The sequence below is a fragment of the Bubalus bubalis genome, chromosome 13, assembly GCF_019923935.1.
Source record: "Bubalus bubalis isolate 160015118507 breed Murrah chromosome 13, NDDB_SH_1, whole genome shotgun sequence".
Classification (NCBI taxonomy): Eukaryota; Metazoa; Chordata; class Mammalia; order Artiodactyla; family Bovidae; genus Bubalus; species Bubalus bubalis.
Window position 1 is genome coordinate 7,971,268 of NC_059169.1, and position 19,593 is coordinate 7,990,860.

The following is a 19,593-nucleotide window of genomic DNA, read 5'->3' on the forward strand; positions in this document are numbered from 1 at the left end:
TAGGGACAAACCGCACTCAATCAACACAGAAGGAACGACGGCCATGCATCAGGCTTACAGCTCAATTCACTAACCCACTAAAAGCTCCGTGAGGAGCAGCATCTAAAACACAGGCAGATTCCGTGAACGATTGGATCGGATGCATAAAATGTATTTATTTCATAGATGCTTGTACTTTGCAGAGTCTAAAAGAAGGAGAGCTGCATTGTTTTGGAACCATGCTCCAGCTATCCCCTTCCAGACCAAACCCCTGCAAGACCAGAATGGTCTTGGCCTCTGAACTGGCCCCCTCTTTCATTGTGTCCACACTCCCAACCTTCACACTTACTGTTGCCAGACTAATCCCCCTAAAAATGCAGCTGTAATTATACCTCTGCCTTGCTCAAAAGCTCTCCATGATTCCCAGCCCTGTCCAATAGTATCTAAATTCCTTCTGTTGCTAGTGAATTTGAGGTTCTTACTTTGTCGCAAAAAGAAGTTGGAGACAAAGTGATAGATAAGAAATGGGTTTATATAGTGAGAAAGACACTTCACAGGCAGAATATGGGCCATCTCAGAAGGTGAAATGGAGAAGGGGGGCAGGCCTAAAAATATGGTGTGGTTAGTTATGGATTGGGTAACTTCATAGGCCAATAAGTGGAAAGATTATTCCAACTATTTTGAGGAAGGGGCAGAGATTTCCAGAAATTAGGCCACTACCCACTTTTTGGCCTTTTATGGTTATCCTTAGAACTGTGTCCCTGGTGGGTGTATCAGTTAGATGTTAGTGTGTTACAATAGGCGTGCGATGAAACTCAAGGTCCACCGGAAGCTAATCTTCTGCCATGTGGGACCCAGTTGGTTCTCGCCCGTCTTCATCATATCTTACGGCTATATCATTCTTTTAGAGGTTGTGCCCTGCCGCCTTCCCTCCTGCTTCACTTCCCTCTATATTTCCTAATTTCACTGTATCCTCTTAGTTGAAAGCTCTCCAAAGGGGGTTATCTCCACTTTCCTGCACATAGGTCCAAGTACCAAGTATTGATCTCTGCCGTGACCTGCCCCTTCCCACGTTGGATGTATCCTCTCATCTTCCCAACTCCATGGGAAAGGTTTTAGAAATATTCCACAAGCTCTTCAGTGGTTCTCCCTCTGTGAGGTAGAACCTGATTTTCCTCCTTTTGAATGTGACGTGGACATAGTTGCTCATTTCTAACAAACAGAATGAAGCAGAAATGATCATAAGGACTCAAAAATGGGTCATAAAAACACTGCCACCACCTCTGCATTGTTCTCATTTCCACCACCCCCCTCCCTCTCTCAGATTACTGCCTCTGGGGAAGCCAAGCGCCGTGTCATGAGGACCCTCAGGCTGTCCTGTTGGACAGGCCCACTGAGAGGAACTGAGGCCTCCTGCCATGACCATCCTGCTTCTGTCAGGCCTTCAGATTGGCTACAGCCTCAGGAAGATTTGTATTTATGTATTATGTATTCATGACACTGAGCAGAACCTCCAAACTCGATCCCAATTCCTGACCCACAGGAGCTTTGGGAAATAAACAATGTTTGCTCTTTTAAGCCACTTTATTTTTAGAGTAATTTGCTATACAGATACTAGATAACTAATAACAGATAACCATTAGATAACTGACCCATTTCCAAGTGTCTCAATTCTAAATGCATTTTAAGATCCAGATTAAATGACTCTTCTACCACAAATCTCTCCTAGACTACTTGGATAGAAATAGTAACTAAAATCATACCTGGCTGGGTCTTATGAAATTTTGAAATTTCATATGAAATTTCATACCTCTATTATGACGGTTTCCCCGATGGCTCAGCAGGTAAGGAATCTGCCTGTAATGCAAGAGACACAGGAGACATGGGTTTATCCCTGATGCTATTTGGGTAGGACCGTGATCATCTCTGAGTTGATTTCCATGCCTGCAATTGCATCCTGTATGTTTTGGACAAGGACTGATGACCTGCAAAATACAGGGTTAGGAAGATCCTATGGAGGAGTAAATGGCAACCCACTCCAGTACTCTTGCCTGAAAAATCCCATGGATAGAGGAGCCTGGCAGGCTACAGTCCATGGGATCACAGAGTCAGATACAACTGAGTGACTAAGTACAGCACATTATAATGACATGTATGATTTACACAGTTTTCTCCCTTATTAGAGGTTAAGCTCCTTGAGAAAATTTCCAAACTTCCCCTCGTATCTCATCACAGGAGTCAGGGGCATAAAAGAGGATGTGGGAAATATTTGTGAATAAGTAGCCAGATTCTAAACTCAAGTCTCTTTCCTTGCTTGAAATCTATTTGTGTTTATTGTGATGTTTCATGAGGTGTTACATACAGCTGAAGAAGCAAAACACAAAAAAGAAGTACTTAATTCCCTCATAATTCTTGGAAAAGAAGAAAAGAACTCAGAGAAAAATAATCAGCATAATCAGGTTTACCTAGAAGATCAGGTAAGTGGAATGAAAACCACCATGCTGATGTTGCTGCTGCTGCTGCTAAGTCGCTTCAGTCGTGTCCGACTCTGTGTAACCTCACAAACGGCAGCCCACCAGGCTCCTCCGTCCCTGGGATTCTCCAGGCAAGAACACTGGAGTGGGTTGCCATTTCCTCCTCCAATGCATGAAAGTGAAAAGTCAAAGTGAAGTCACTCAGTGGTGTCTGACTCCTAGCAACCCCATAGACTGCAGCCCACCAGGCTCCTCCGTCCATGGGATTTTCCAGGCAAGAGTACTGGAGTGGGGTGCCATTGCCTTCTGATGTTAGTCCTTGTGCAAAACATACAGGATGCAATTGCAGGTATGGAAATCAACTGAGAGATGATCATGGTCCTACCCAAATAGCATAGTTGTCCAACTGAAGACAGAAGCTTTTCTCTTCCACATTGTTTAGGCACTGATGTCACGCCTCCCCCCCAGGCCACTTCCACCCTCCTCACTGTGGCCTTCCACTGACTTCACCCAAGATTAACTAAGCATCAACAGTAACGTATGAAACGTGAATAACCACTTCTGATTTATTTTTTGTATCTAAAACCCAGGCTTTCCATTTCCTCTGAGCAATGAGAAATGTGAAAATGGATTATGAACTGAGCATGAAGCATCCAGAGCATTTGGCTTTTAAAAACCAAAGCACAAAAATCACCCTGCTTTGGTGGAGCTCAGTGGACATAATTACATAAAGGGAAGGAGTCTTCCTGCCAGTCCTTGTCTTGCTGCTGGTAAGAGGGCGTGCTATCAGAGGCCATCTCTCTCTTTCTTCAACCTGTTTCTATAGTGTCTAGAGCTTCCCTGATGACTCAGATAGTAAAGAATCCGCCTGTAATGCAGAAGACCTGGGTTTGATCCCTGGGTCAGGAAGATCCCCTGGAGAAGGGCATGGCAACCCACTCCAGTATTCTTGCCTGGAGAATCCCATGGACAGAGGAGCCTGGCGGGCTACAGTTCATGGGGTCGCAAGGAGTCGGACACAACTGAGTGACTAACACACACACATAGTGTCTAGTATCAACCAGCATTCACCAGCCAGGGAAGCTCAGATTCAGGTGACAGTAGTCTAAGCAGGCGAACCATACCTGCCTCTTATGCAACCAGATTTGATCCTTGATCCGAAGCAGCCACAATAAACCTATGGAGACATTTTGTACAGGGATAATTGTTTTTATAGCAAACCAGCATCCATTTACAGTTTATTATATACTGTAAAACAACTGCTATCCTATTACATGCGGACTTAATTATGCATTCCTGACGTGTAAGACACCAATTCCAGCTGCTTCCCCTTTCCTAAGCAACAGTGACAACAAAAAGCAGGGCGTTCTTGAGTTTCAGTTGTTCTCGGCTTGCTCGCACATGTTAAGAGAACGGTTTTCCAGTTCAAAATTCATATGAGGTTTTTTTGTCATATTCTTTTTTAAATATTGATTTTTAATTGGAGGATAATTGCTTTACAACATTGTGTTGGTCTCTGCCTTACATCAGCATGAATCAGCCACAGGTATATCTAGGTCCCCTCCCTCCGGAGCCTCCCCCACCGCCTCCCACCCCATCCCAGCCCTCTAGGTGGTCACGGGGCACTGGATGCGCTCCCTGGGTCACACAGCTAATCTGCACCAGCTCTCTGTCTCACGTGTGGTGATGAATATTGTCTCCACGCTGCTGTCTCCATTCGTTCCACCCTCTCCTCCCCACACTGTGTCCACAAGTCTGTTCGCTAGGTCTGTGCCTCCACTGCCATCCTGCAAATAGGTTCATCAGTTCAGTTCAGCTCAGTCACTCAGTTGTGTCCGACTCTTTGCGACTCCATGGACCGCAGCACACCAGGCCTCCCTGTCCATCACCAACTTCCAGAGTTAACCCAAATTCATGTCCATTGAGTCAGTGATGCCATCCAACCATCTCATCCTCTGTCATCCCCTTCTCCTCCTGCCCCCAATCCCTCCCAGCATTGGGGTCTTTTCAAATGAGTCAGGTCTCCACATCAGGTGGCCAAAGTATTGGAGTTTCAGCTTCAACATCAGTCCTTCCAATGAATGTTCAGGACTGATTTCCTTTAGGATGGACTGGTTGGATCTCCTTGAAGTCCAAGGGACTCTCAAGAGTCTTCTCCAATAGCACAGTTCAAAAGCATCAATTCTTCGGTATTCAGCTTTCTTTATAGTCCAACTCTCACATCACATGACCACTGGAAAAACCATAGCCTTGACTAGACGGACCATCTCACTAGATTCCATATACATGAGTTAATATACAATGTTTGTTTTTCTTTTTCTGACTTACTTCACCAGGAATAATAAGCTCCAGGTTATCTACCTCTTTAGAACTAGGGAAAAAAAAGCCATACTCTGAGTTTCTAAACTGCATCCTTAGATTTTTGACTTTTACTATTCCCAGTCTCTGCTTCCAAAATGGGGGTAAAGTTTTAAGAGACTGGAAGCCCTTTGAGAAGCATTATTCACGCTACCAAGCATTAGAGAGCCCTTCTGCATTATTTTTTACATGAGATAAATGAAATAAAGATTTAGGCAATAATTCAAGGAATTTAATCAATGTTAGTCATCAATATGGGTGATTCAAGACAATATAATTTTAGTCCTTGGTAGTAAAAGTTTTCAGCCTGGATTTTCCAGATAAATAACTCCATATTTCTCTTTGTCACTCTGAACAAAGCTTTTGGAGGAAACTTTGCTTCCTTTTCATTGGCCATCCCTGCCATTCGAGTTGTTACTCTTACAGAAACAAATTCTAAGCGAACCAAACGAATGGACTCTCATGCACGATTGTTATTAATTTTCCTTAAGGTAGTGACAATAAGCTCTTCCCAAATCTGGCCTCTTGGTGGGTTTAATCAATTTCACCTCAAGCCCTCCTGAATTTTAACTAACTGAGGCAAGTCATCAACAGCACAGCCATAGATGAAAGCAATGCTCATCAACAACTTCCCGGAAACAGAAATGCAAGGAACTAGGACAACAGAAAAACAATTGTACAACTATTACTTAGAGCGGAGTCAAGATGGATAGGGAATATCCATCAAGTCACACAGGAAATATGTTAGAACTCAGTAAGGTGATTCAACATACCTGTGGGCTTAGGAAGACACTATAGGAAAGCAAGCACGTGTACCTAATGTGTAGAATAAAAGAAATCGGCCGGATGTGGTTCTAGGAGGCTATGGGGTTTTTTTCAATCAGACTTTTCCAAAAAGATAAACCTAGAATGCTTCCAGTATAAGAGAAAATTCAGGATTACAACAGCCTGTTGATTGTTGCCCATACAGATCAGTCCCTATCAGAAGGTCTCTGGATGTCCTGGCTGTGGCCCCAGACAATAGCAAGGGCACCTTTCACTCGCAAAAATGTACTAGTTTAGGGGCTTCCCTGGTGGTCTAGTGGCTAAGAAACCACCTTGCAACTTAGAGAACTAAGATCCTTCATGTCATGTTGGAACTGAGCCCTCGAGCCGCAGCTAGAGGGTCCACACAGCACGACATAATGAAGATCCCGTGTGCTGCAACTAAGGCCCGACACAGTCAAACAGATAAATATTTTTAATAAATAACACTTTAATAATGTACCAGTTTAGAAATTCAGTGACCCCTAAATTTTAGTGGATTAGTATTTCAGTTCAGTCGCTCAGTCGTGTCCGACTCCTTGTGACCCCATGGACCGCAGCACGCCAGGCTTCCCTGTCCATCACCAACTTCTGGAGCTTACTCAAACTCATGTCCATCGAGTCAGTGATGCCATCCAACCATCTCATCCTCTGACGTCCCCTTCTCCTCCCACCTTCAATCTTTCCCAGCATCAGGGTCTTTTCCAATGAGTCAGTTCTTCACATCAAGTAGCCAGAGTATTGGAGTTTCAGCTTCAGCATCAGTCCTTCCAATGAATATTCAGGACTGATTTCCTTTAGGGTGGACTGGATTAGTATTTAGAGGGAAAGAAAAATGACATAATAAATACATGGATACTCTTAAAATTATCTCATCTACCTTCTTCATTCAGATACTCCTCAGTCTCAGTGAGAGTAACCAGAAGAAACCAGCCTTCAGTCTGAACTTTCCAATCCAACTGAAACACATCACACACACACACTCAACATTTTGGTGCTGCCTTTAAGTATTCACCCAAATCTTCCCCAACAAGAATCAGCTCTTATTTGCCAACCAATGCATCACTCATCCTTGACACCAAGGTCAAGACTCACTCGCTTACTTGATCTTGCTGATCCCCGCTTCATTCTACCTGGCTGGAGGCAGATCCTGGAGGTAAAATTACATTATTTAATGCTTATTACATTGATTTGCTCAGAAACAGCTGTAACTTGGATGGAATAGAGATGAACAGTGGCAACACACACCACCCAAACCCTGGTCTGCTGGCTGCTGGCCTGTGGCTTCATTGAGCTTGGTCACGGAGGCTTATAGACAGCACCTTCATCTGGGGGACTCCAAACACCCCCACCCCTCTGCTCGAAGGACTCTATGCTAGATACTGCCAGGTTACAGAGAAGATCCCTTGGCCTCACTTTTCTCATCCATTTCTAATTTCTATTCTTTTCCTGTAAACTCCTGAAAGCCTTCTTAAATCCTTCTCCCACCACGTGGGAAACACACGAATAACCGAAGATGGTTCTTGCCTGCACAGATCTTAAAACGTAGCTCTACCATAGAAGTGCAGCACAGAATAGGATGCAGCAAGCGCCCTGAAAAAGAACAAAGTGCTACTAAGGTTCAAAAGAAGGAAGGAGGCATTTCCATGGTGAGGAGAAGGACGGATAATAAGACAAAAGAACAGGCACCGGAGAGTGGATCCTGTTAAACTGGTTATCTACTGAGATTGGATAATGGCAGAGACACAGTGGTGGAGTGGTGGGCCATCCAGGTGAGAACAGCACAGATACAGGCCGGGGGTGGCAAGTAGAGAGGAAGACTTGGGTAAAGCAGTCATCCAAATCAACAGGATGACTATTTAGGGGTTAAGACTAGTTCTCTCTAAAAATAGTGAAATTTTCACTTGTTTGTTTGGGGTTTTTTGAGGGGGTGGGGGGTGTGGCGTGGGTTGAAGACACTCACATTTATTTTTTTTCTTATACACTGAAGTTTTATCTAGGGCCAGCTCTGCATATAAATCTAGCTATTATTTTAAGAATTTGTTTCTTTTTTCTTTCATTTATTTATTTTTAACCTTTTCTTTTGCGTTGGGGTATAGCCGATTAACAAACAATGTTGTGGTAATTTCAGGTGAGGAGCAAAGGGACTCAGCCGTACATATACATGGATTCATTATCCTCCAAACTCCTCCCCATCCAGGCTGCCACATAACAGTGAGCAGAGTTCCCCGTGCTCTACAGTAGGTCTTTGTTGATTATCCATTCCAAATATGGCAGAGTGTACATGTCCATCCCAAACTCCCTAAGAGGATAGAGTTTTGATATGCCTGTTATATCTGGTGGGTTCAAATTAAGAATGGAAAATATGTGTGTTCCTAGTATGTATGTGTGTTCCTAGTATGTAACCTATATTGTTATTTAAAAGGTACTAGATGCTCAGGTCCATAGAGTCAAAGCTATGGTTTTTCCATTAGTCAGGTACAGATACGAGAGTTGGACCATAAAGAAGGCTGAGAGACAAAGAACTGATGCTTTTAAACTGCGGTGCTGGATAGGACTCTTTAGAGATCCAACCAGTCAATCCTAAAGGAAATCAACTCTGAATATTCATAGGAAGGACTGAAGCTGAAGCTGAAGCTCCAATACTTTGGCCATGTGATGCAAAGAGCCAGCTCATTAGAAAAGACCCTGATGCTGGAAAGATTGAAGGCAAGAGGAGAAGGGGACGACAGAGGATGAGATGGTTGGATGGCATCACCAACTCAATGGACATGAGTTTGAGCAAACTCTGGGAGATGGTGATGGTCAGGGAAGCCTGGCAGTCCATGGGGTCGCAGAGTCGGACACGGCTGAGTGAGTGAACAAAACACATTGACAGGAGGCAGGGATTGAAGCATCTGCTACGGTGTGTGTGCACACAATGGCTGCTGTCTGCTCAAAGCAAAAATCAGGCAGGAGCTCCACAGAGACCTAGTCTCTATCAAAGAGTCAAATTCCACGTCAGAGTCTGGGGATGGAATAGATCCTGGAGAATTTCATGTTCAAGTTTGGTAGCTCTGATCTGGGATTACACCTCCTCACTCAAATCAGGCTACATGCACAGACCAAACGCTGGTGGGAAGGGGAGAACCAGAGAAGCAATTACTGCGGCAAAGTTGGTGAAGCTGACGTACCGTGGCGTCTTCTGGATTTGGTGACGGGGTCTTGGTGACAGGTTCCCCCACTCTAAAGTCTCAATCAGTTTGATTGACACCCCAGAACTGTTCATCTCGCTCCTCTCCAGGGAGGGAGATGAGGATCACGTGCAATACTGTAGAGCACAGAGTGGTTTCAGACACGTCATCTTCATTTTCAGTGATGGAGAGAGAAGAAAAAGAGCGAGAATTCTAAGTAGCAGAGAAAGGTTCAAGGTTAATTTGATTGGCAAGGTATGAAATGCCACTTACCTCGGGCCATTTCAAATTGCCCCTCATTCTCTCCACAGTAAATGAAAAGATTCTTTCCAAAGACGGGACATCAACTGATAATGACTGCTATTACATATTCATACACCACTTGACATTCGCTGGCTTACTTGGCAGGAATTCTTACAAAAGCGCTCTACACAGATGCTGTGTCAGAAAGGTAAGATCGGGATGGAGCATCTCACAGGCACTTTATAGTGGACAGAGGAACAGAGACAAGACAGGACTTGGGGACAGAGACCACACCTGTGCTGGGCAGGTAACACTGCCCACACTGCCTGTCCCTTCAGCACATTCTTGGACTTTCCAAAGACCGTAGGGTATATGTTATCTAAGGGCCATTTGCCTAATCCACAGTTTTAACAAGGAACACAATGCTGGGAGGAAGATGGAAAGAAAAATCACTGGCATCTTAAAAAAATAACATGAGACAATTCTCTTTCTACATAGGGATGATTTCCTCATCCTAGAGAAACTGAAAAAGCAATTGGTTTTTAAAGAATTAAAGAAAAAAAGATCAGGGAAAATCATGAGTTTTCACATACAGTCGGGTTCCTGAGAGGTGATGCAATCAGCCTCTGGGGCATAGCCTCAGAGACATTAGCCTTGGGCCAATCCAACACCCATTTGCTGTCTGCTATGTTTCAGGCACAGTGCTGGCAAGTTTCACCCCCACTTAAGCCAGTTTACATCACACAACAAAGATACGGCCGCAGAGTTCCTATTAATACATGCAGCCCAGGGAGAGCTGAAAAGAATATAGATGGTTCAGTGCACACCATCCCACCTTAGAAAGAAATGGGAAGCACAGAGATGACTTATGCAGGATGATTCATTTCACATTTTTAAACCATGGTCTCTCTGTCCCTCTGTGCATCTCTCTCTGTCTCTCCCTCCCTCTCTCTCTCCTCCCTCTCCTCAGTTATTTAGTGACATGGCCAATTGCTGAATTGCTTTTCATGATTAACTCTCTTCTTTCAAGGTCAGTGACTGCCCTTCACAGAATGACAGCACTCAAGGTAACGCACGATTCAGATAAACCCTGAAATGTTGACCTTCGCTAAGTTCAGTGTAATTAAAAGGTGTGCCTATGCCTGAGCCAACTGTTTGAAACATGTTTGCTACAAACCTCATAATGTCTCCGCGCTTACCCTGAACATCTGTTCGTGAATTGCCTTCACAGGCCCGTAGTTCAGGACAATTTTCATAAAGCTCTAAAAATCTGCATGAAATTAATGACAGCAAATAAGCTTGAGCTGATTTTTTAAAATTAACTCCAAATAACAATTTCTGATTTAAAATTAGCAGGGAGAAGATGGTCTATTTATATACTGCTGGAGAATGTAAGGTGGATTCAAATACTTTAGGAGTAAACTGGCTGAACTAACCATCCTGTTGGCAGAGTCTGTGTTTTGACAAGCACTGGCATTTCTTGAGATATTGTTCCTGAGAGTTATTCTGACCATGACTGTTTACAAGGCGATTGATTTTTTTCTTTATTACTAATGGCATTGGTGCTCCCAAAGAAATAATACAGACAGAGAGAAAAGAGAGAGAGCAAGTGACATTCCCACTGAAACTATTCTAGAATAGTCTTGCCTTCCCACCTCTAAATATCATTGCAGGACACCAGAAGGCATTTTGAATGCTTTTATGTCCAGCGGGGCACCCAAGGGCGTTGCTTAAAGAACAAGAGGCAAAATTCTTACTCGATGAGAACAGTTGACTCACTCAAGTTCAACGATAAATCAGCTAAAAATGGTTAATCTTAAAGAAGGAAATATGCTAAGACATGAGAGTGTATCTCAGTAAACTAAATTCATCTTGCAAAAATAAACTAACTAGGGGTTTCTGATTTAAAATATAGAAATGTCTAAAATAATTCAGGTCACCCAGAGTGGGAAGACAATGGACAAATGTTCTGAGACAAAAACTTGCCCAGGTAGTGACCACGGTGGTCCGTTCTCCAGCCAATAGACCCCAGGGCAAGGAGGAAGCTGAATAACACTGAACAAATCACTGTAATCTCTCCATCACTCAGGATCAGCTGCAACAATAATGTTATCTTTCTGGATATTCTCCAGACTTTAAAACACTATTATTCATCTTAAAATGAAGACTAGAATGCCTACCTGCTAGGGTTGTGGGGATTACATGAATATAAAGCTTAGCACCATCCTTGCCCTGCAGTCAACTCTCTACAAATTAATGCTGTTATAATTACGGCCATGTGTAATATCTTCAGTCTTTAGTATTTAGACATGTGCTCAGTCATGTCTGATGCTTTGCAACTCCATGGACTGCAGCTCGCCAGGCTCTTCTGTCCATGGGATTTCCCAGGCAAGAATACTGGAGTGGGTTGCCATTCTCTTCTCCAATTTAGCCATGAATTGATTGTGGGGGGGGGGGGAGGAATGTCTATTTGACATTCATCCTGGGTTTGTTTGTTTGTTTTTCCATTCATCCAAAGAGTATATACAGAGTTCCTTCTGTGTTCTAGGCAGCGGGCAAGACAGAGGGGCTGAAATCCTAGGAGATCAGAGTCAGGCAGGTATATAACTAGCTATAGCTCATGGAGTTGAGATTATAGACCAGACTTGTTGTTGTTCAGTTGCTAAGTCGTGTCTGACTCTTTGTGGTCCCATGGATTGCAGCACGCCAGGCTTTCCTGCCCTTCACTATCCTAGGCAGTGCCAATTTACGCCTTCTGAGATTTTGACTGCCCAACTTCTAGACAAACATGGGTTACTGTGGCTGAAAGTAAAGAAATAAAACTTTGATTTTAGCAAACCTAAGTAAGCTCTCTTTCATTAAGTATCCAGGTATACTCCAAGTAAAGATGAGCCAAACAGGAATGTAAAAGGCCCATTTGAGAGTACCCATAAGCATCTGAAAGTCAGGAAAATAAAAATATAAATTCACTTAATGGAAAGAGAGCCTTAGGCAACACTAAGCCATTAGGACCGATGGTTATTCTCTTGCCAAGGATCTCAAAAGGTGAAAACATCATCTCTGAGCCCTGTCCTGTGTTTAATCACATCGACCCTCACCCACACACCCCGTTTCACACTCCTTCAATTTCGGGCTGTCCTGCAAAGCACATTTGGCTCCAATACACACATATCAGCAGCCTTGCCAAGGTATTCAAGCACATGCGGATGCTCTCAATGATAAGCAAGGGCTTGTATTAGCTCTAGATAACACACTAAGCTTTACAGGAAACAGACAGAGGACTCGTGTCTAGCTCTGGGGACTTCGGTGCTGACAGCGTGGTCTTCTAATTTCAAAGCGTGCTGTTTACTATCACTCCCTGAAACAGCCCAATCTTATTCACACTAACAATTTGCTGCACGCAATGCCACTGTCTCCTTATAATTATTCATAACATTTGGGGATAACTTTTGCTGCTTTAAAACAACACTAGCCTTCCCAAACTCTAATTTTTACATTTGGAACATTGGTACACATTTTAAATCTATTGACCACCCACAGCTAAGCACAGAATTGCATTAAAAATCTTGCACTTTCCTTTTACATCAATTTACAACAATTCCTCATTTTAATTATCATTTGAGCATATCCCATCCCTTTTTACATTTCATCCTTCATCTACATTTTTTGCTAATTTTCCATTTAGATTCTGCTTTTTAGGCACTCAAAAAAGAAAATCCATCTTTACACCAAAGTAGGAGCTACTTATGAAATGGAAATGGTACCAATAATGTAGATGAAGAATGAAATTTAATAGTAAATCATAGGACTTTGTAAGGGCTTCCCAGATGGTTCAGTGGTAAAGAATCCACCTGCCAAGCAGGAGATACAAATTCAATCCTTGAGTAAGAAAGATCTGCTAGAGAAAGAAATAGCAACCTGCTCCAGTATTCTTGCCTGGAGAATCCCATGGACATAGGAGCCTAGCGGGCTACAGTCCCCAGGGTCTCAAAGAGGCGGACATGGTTTATGACTAAGCAGCAGCAGCAGCAGGACTCTGTGCCAGGCAGAAAGCAAAGCACTCTATATGTACTATCTCATTTAATCTTCTTCAGGACAATCTTATAAGGTGCTGGTGTTTCATCACACCCATATTACAGATGAAAACCTGAGGCTGGACGACATTAAGCCATTTGACAGAACGTCACACAGCTAAAAGACAAAATTCCGAACCCCCATCTGCCTAACTCCAGGAACGAGATTCAAGCATTACACCATGTGCAGAACATTGTATATGCTTTTTTATGCATGTGCTTTTTGTGCAAAATACTTTTCAACATTGAAGCGGCCAAAGGAAATCCACACACAATAGAATAAAGGCTTTGGCCCTTTTAAGCCTCTTTAAACCTTTATTTATTTCCTTTTCTAATATACCCCCTTGCTACTGCATTCAGTCACAGGGAGAATGACATAAAAGAGGTAATAACACAAATGATACTGAAATAACCCGGGCAGCCGTAGCAAGAATGCACGGGCAAAACAGAACAACAGGAAAACAAAGTCTAAAGGCCCTTGCTTTGTGGCGGCGGCTGCCAGCCCAGCTTCCTGGCTTCACCGCAATCAGCCGCACGCCGCAGGACAGAAATCTCCATCTCTGAGATGTGATTAGAGGCCTCGTAGAACAATCCAAGTAAGGTCGTATTTGCATAAGTCAAGTATTCCACGGTCTGTACGGAGTCTTTACCTAATGCTGGATTCAATCACTGGTGTGGACCACAATCAACCCATCAGATGGCCCAAAATGCCAGCCAGCTTCCACTTAGACAAGAGTGGCGGGAATATGGAAGGAGTGAGGCAGGGGACTGAATTTCCAGAAGCTCTGGCTTCCTGCCCCAAAGCTGCTGTAGGAGGGAGAGGGGAAGGCCAGTTAGAGAGGCGACAGATCTTCAGTCCTTCTCTTTACCAGCGTGACTTCTCTTCTGTCTGGCAAGTATGCTCGAGTTTCATGCATGATTTGATTCAAAAGAGTATCTGATGTTTAGGTTGGAATATCATGAATATCAAGGCAACTCCTACCTTATGCTTCTATGTGGATGAGACTGGCCCAAGATTTAGTATCTTGTGGCTCAGTGGTAAAGAACTTACCTGCCAATGCAGGAGGTGTGGGTTTGATCCCTGGGTTGGGAAGATGGAAAAGCAAATAGCAACTCACTCCAGTATTCTTGGCTGGGAAATCCCATGGACAGAAGAGCCTGGTGGGCTACAGTTCACAGGGTCATAAAGAGTTGGACACCACTTAGCAAATAAACAATAACAAGCAACCAATAAGTCAAGGCTGGAAAGTGTCAAAACCTAGACTGGAACCCCAGTGATTCAATTCCTGGTCCAGTGCTTAACTCAACACAGCATGAACCTTATCCATTACTTCTGCTTCTTTCTACTCCTACTCTGGAACATCCATTGTTATTTTTTTCAAATTTTGGTAAATGCATGTGAGAGATCATTCCTTGATGGTATCTCATCATCTCTCCATCACAGGACATTCCTTCATCCTACCTTTAAAAGGTGGGTAGATCTAGGAGTCATGTAAGGCCTGTGGGCTGTGGAGCAGAGGTATGTTTGATGAACTGTGCAAGCATGAGTGCATGCGTGCTGTTGTTCAGTCACTCAGTCGTGTCTGACTCTTTGCAGACCCATGGACTTCAGCACGCCAGGCTTCCCTGTCCATCACTATCTCCTGGAGCTTGCTCAAACTCATGTCCATTGAGTCAGTGATGCCATCCAATCATCTCATCCTCTGTCATCCCCTTCTCCTCCTGCCCTCAGTCTTCTCTAGAATCAGAGTCTTTTCCAATGAGTCAGCTCTTCCCATCAGATGACCAAAGTATTGGAGTTTCAGCTTCAACATCAGTCCTTCCAGTGAGTGTTCAGAGTTGATTTCCTTTAGGCTTGACTGGTTTGATCTCCTTGCTGTCCAAGGGACTCTCAAGAGTCTTCTCCAACACCACAGTTCAAAAGCATCAATTCTTCTTCAGCGCTCAGACTTCTTCATGGTCCAACTCTCACATCTATACATGACTACTGGAAAAACCATAGTTTTGACTATACGGACCTTTATCAGCAAAGTAACATCTCTGCTTTTTAATATGGTGTCTAGATTTGTCATAGCTCTCCTTCCAAAGAGCAAGCATCTTTTAATTTCATGGCTGCAGTCACTGTCTGTGGTGATTTTGGAGCCCAAGAAAATAAAATCTGTCACTATCATTTCTGACACTTTGTGACTCCATGGACTATAGCCTGCCAGGCTCCTCTGTCCATGGGATTCTCCAGGCAAGAATACTGGAGTGGGTTGCCATTCTCTGCTCCAGGGGACCTTCCTGACCCAGGAATTGAACCTGGGTCTCCTGCACTGCAGACAGATTCTATACTGTCTGAGCCACCAGGTAAACCCAGACCAGCCATATGTATACATATAGCCCCTCTTTTTTGGATTTCGTTCCCATTCAGGTCAGCGCAGAGCAGTGAGTAGAGTTCCCTGAGCTAGACAAATATATGCTATCGATATATATGTTAGTTATGTCATGTTATCTATATCTATATATATGTATGGTTTTAAGTTAGATGTTCTGGGTATAAAATAGACAACTAATGGGAACCCACTGTAGAGTTTAAGATTATTGACTTTAAGTTTCATTACCAGCATTCTCCTGGTAACCAACAGCTTAAGAAGTGAAACTGACGGCAAAGCAGATGAGATGGAGACACTGTGACAATTCCACGTCCTCAGCTGAGGTGATGGGCCGAGGCACCGCCCCAACCCCAAAGGCACAAACACATCGAAATGAGTCAGCGCGATGTCCATGCTCATCTAACATCTGAGTCATCACAAGGAGGTAACTTGTGCTCTGTCTCCTCTGGCAACCGAGGTGACACCTAGATACACCACAGTGAGATTCCTGTCAATTCCTTCAAAATGTGTCCAACTAACCTCTTAAAGGCTAAAACCTGGGAATATCCCTCACAAATGAGAGTGACACGTGGAGATGAAGACCTGGAACATCTGACCTGAGTTAAACCACAAGTTGGAGACAAAACCAAAGCCAGAATCCAGGCTCTGTTATCTGAGTGGGATGTGAGAGGGAATGACAGAGCCTGAGCACTCTGAAACCGGAACCAGATTTTTATCACCAGCCTTGGGTCTTGCAGGTGAAACCGTTGAGCTCTAGAGAGAGAAACGACTTGCTCCAGGTCACAATTCGGGGATGCATAGCATGGCATCAAGAGCACAGGTCTCACGGATTCTAGTATTATATAGTCTTTCCATCAAGATCCCCTCTTAGCTTGATAGAACTTACATCCCACTGGCTAAACACCATCTCTCAGTCTCTATTTCATGATAGGTGTACTATCTGAAGTAGCTACTGCTCTTCTGGCCTTCATCAAAGTCACTAGAATAAGGAAATTGGCTGGACGGACTCACTTTCAACCCCTGTAGTGGATTTTTTAAGCCACTCATGCTGTATGTGTTTCAACTTGAGAGATTTAGCGAGGAGAAATGACGTCCTGCCCCAACTGGAGACAACAAGAGGAAGAAAGAAAAGGGAGAGAACACACAGACATCCTCTTTGTCAAGTTTCCAAACCTGGATTAAAAACCTACCATGTGTGCAAACTCTGCCTGCATGCCAAGCCTGCTCCGTTCTTACACATAAGTGGCTCAGAGTCTCCAAAAGGGTGACCTCAAGTCTCCTAACAGTGCCTGTGAAATTTAATCATTGGGAGGTTCATACCAAACCTCTGTTATGACTCCTTTAAATGAAATAGATCACACTTAATAAAGAGCCTGCAAATTAAAGTAACCCAGCAGTCTTAACTAGCAATTAAAATGACTTTTTTTTTTTTCCTATCCAAGGTGAAACCATATGCTGGAGCATATTTTTGTCACGTCCAAGATAAATGAGAAGTTCGGCTCAGTGGGGAATAATTCCAGTTCACATTGAAGGATCAGCCTCAGTATCAAAATCTCATTCTCTCAATGTCAGGGTCCTGCCACAGAGTACCTGAAGATACCTGAGCTCAAGAGCCTTCCTGTGAGGACACAGGGTAGGGTGTGCATCCACCTCATTCCCACCCACATCCTCAGGAAGTTGTACGCAGAGCCTGAATGCCAACAGAAGCCTAAACTGACTCTCCTCTTCCTGAGATGTATTTATGGGATCATCAGATACTACTACAGAAGTAGCCAGGGAATGGGGAACAGACTGGGAGAGAAGTGTTGTTGCTGCTGCTGTTGTTATGGTTTATTCGCCAAGTCATGTCTGACTCTTTGCTACCCTATGGACAGTAGCCTGGCAGGCTTCTCTGTCCATGGGATTTCCCAGGCAAGAATACTGGAGTGAGTTGCCATTTCCTTCTCCAGGGAATCTTCCCAACCCAGGGATCAAACCTGAGTTTCCTCTACTGGCAGGCTAATTTTTTACCACTGAGCAAGCAGGAAAGCCCAAGAAAAATGTTCATGGCAATATTTAATCCAGAATGAAGCCCATCTCAGTTGGCCAGCAGATCCCTAAGAACACACTAAAAGGAATTCCAGGCTCTGGGAAATGCCTGTCATCATCTAAGGCAAAGGAAAGTAGTAGCCCGGGAAGCAGGAGGTAACTGACACACAGTGTTAATACAATAGCCATCAATAATGTTCAAGCTCAGTTGTTTGGAACACTTCTTCCCAAGGACCTGACTTGCCTCCATGTCTTCACTTGCCATGATGGGAAAGGGAGTGGAGATGGTGGAGGTGGCACGCCAGGTGGAAAGATAGGACGTGATTACTGGCATCAGAAGACAGAAGAAAAAGAGAAGTAGAAAGAAAGGAACAAGGATACATAAACAGATAGTAGACATATGGATGGTTGGATGGGTAGATGAACAGACAGATACATTTGTATTTTGGGATGGCGTCAGAGACTCAATGGACATGAGCTTGAGCAAACTGTGGGAGGTGGTGAAAGACAGAAACCTGATCTGCTGCAGCCCATGGGTTCACAAAAGTCAGACACAACTGAGCGAGTGATCAACAACAACAATGAATTAGTGAATGACCTGTAGAAAAGAATAAGCAGTGACATATGAGTTAGATACCTACCTGGTTCTGGTCACTAAACCTCCAACTTCCTAGGCATCAGCTCATGTAATCTATCAGTGAGCACGTTGCTATTCTGCCTACTTTACACAGAAAGAAACCATAGACACGATTAATAAAATCAGCATTGGAATTAAAACCTAGTTCTGTGTAGCCACAAAACCCTTAGATTTTCCACTGTCCACCCCCGCTTCTCATTCAAGGTCATGCTAAAGTTTGGAAGACATTACATCAGAAGATGGAATACAGGCCATACAGATTTGCTCCGTGAGCGCATACTTATAAACCACACCCTCACACTACTCAACCATTTAACACATGCATCCTGCTGAACACAAACATAAAGAAAGCACAACAGACTCTTCCCAAACCCTCCAGGACTTGCCAATGGAAAGACAAGATGCACGGTTCCGTTCAATACTATCCCCACCTCTGTCCTTCACAATCCACGGTCCCCACAGCCCCACCTCCCAGATAGTTTTTTATTCCAGCAGCTCCCACCTTCTAATGTACAAACAAACTGCCTAGGATTTTGTTCAAATGCAAATTCTGATTCAGAAGATCCGGAATCTGAGAGTCAGCCATTCTAACAAGTGATGTTAGAGCCCGAGTGATGTTAACACTTCCGGTGTGAGGATCACATTTTAGGTAACTAACCTTTGCTCTATACTCCATTGTTGCAGAAATCAACATGTTATTTAGCATCATTTCCTGGGCATTAAGAGCATTTAATACACGTAACAATAAGAAATGTGATGCGGACATGGGGATTTGGGTTCTACGTATTAATATACTTAAAGGCAGAGCATCTGTAAGTCAGGGAGTGCCCCAAGCCCTTCCCAAATTACACAGATGCAGTTTTCTATGACTAAAACCAAGAGCCACACAGTAAAGAATAATAGAATAATGCCATCTTGATGCTATTTAAATATATATTTACTTCTTATTCATGATCTTTCACCCATTTAATTTTCTCTGAGAAATTATTCAGGTCACTTTTTAAATGGGTTTCAATGTTTCCAGGGCTGCAGCTCATTATAAAATTGCTCACAGCAGATAGAATCTTGCTTCAGCACAGCACTGGAGCTGGCAGACACAGAAATCGGTATGCAGATATTGTACTGTAAACATTAATTTAGTATTATGTGCAAGGTTGATTGATTAATAAATACATAAGCCAGGAAGCCTAGTTTAACTCTTAATTCACTTTTTTTTTTATTTCACAGAGAGGGAAAAATTAATCTAGAAGTGTTGATTGATTGAGAGCTTTAGTCTCATCTAGACAGCAATGGAAAATGACAATGAACCTGGGACTCTGCAAACTGCATCATTTGCAGAATAAACCCAATCAACAAATTTCATCACACAGTGATGGATGGTCAGCAAGAAAAGGCTGTAGGGATCATGGAGGAGAAGAACGTGTAATTATCCAAGGAAGCAGCTCACCA

At 43.4% G+C, this 19,593-nt stretch overlaps 1 long non-coding RNA gene across 1 annotated transcript in view; it reads right to left on the bottom strand.

Annotated features, from left to right (window-relative positions):
• Positions 1-2,700: 2,700 nt before the first annotated feature.
• The window catches only part of LOC123328949, a 44,398-nt gene continuing 27,505 nt past the window's right edge, over positions 2,701-19,593 (bottom strand). The window contains exon 3 of the long non-coding RNA XR_006543976.2: positions 2,701-3,630. This is a non-coding gene — a long non-coding RNA (uncharacterized LOC123328949). The remainder of the gene's footprint in view (positions 3,631-19,593) is intronic.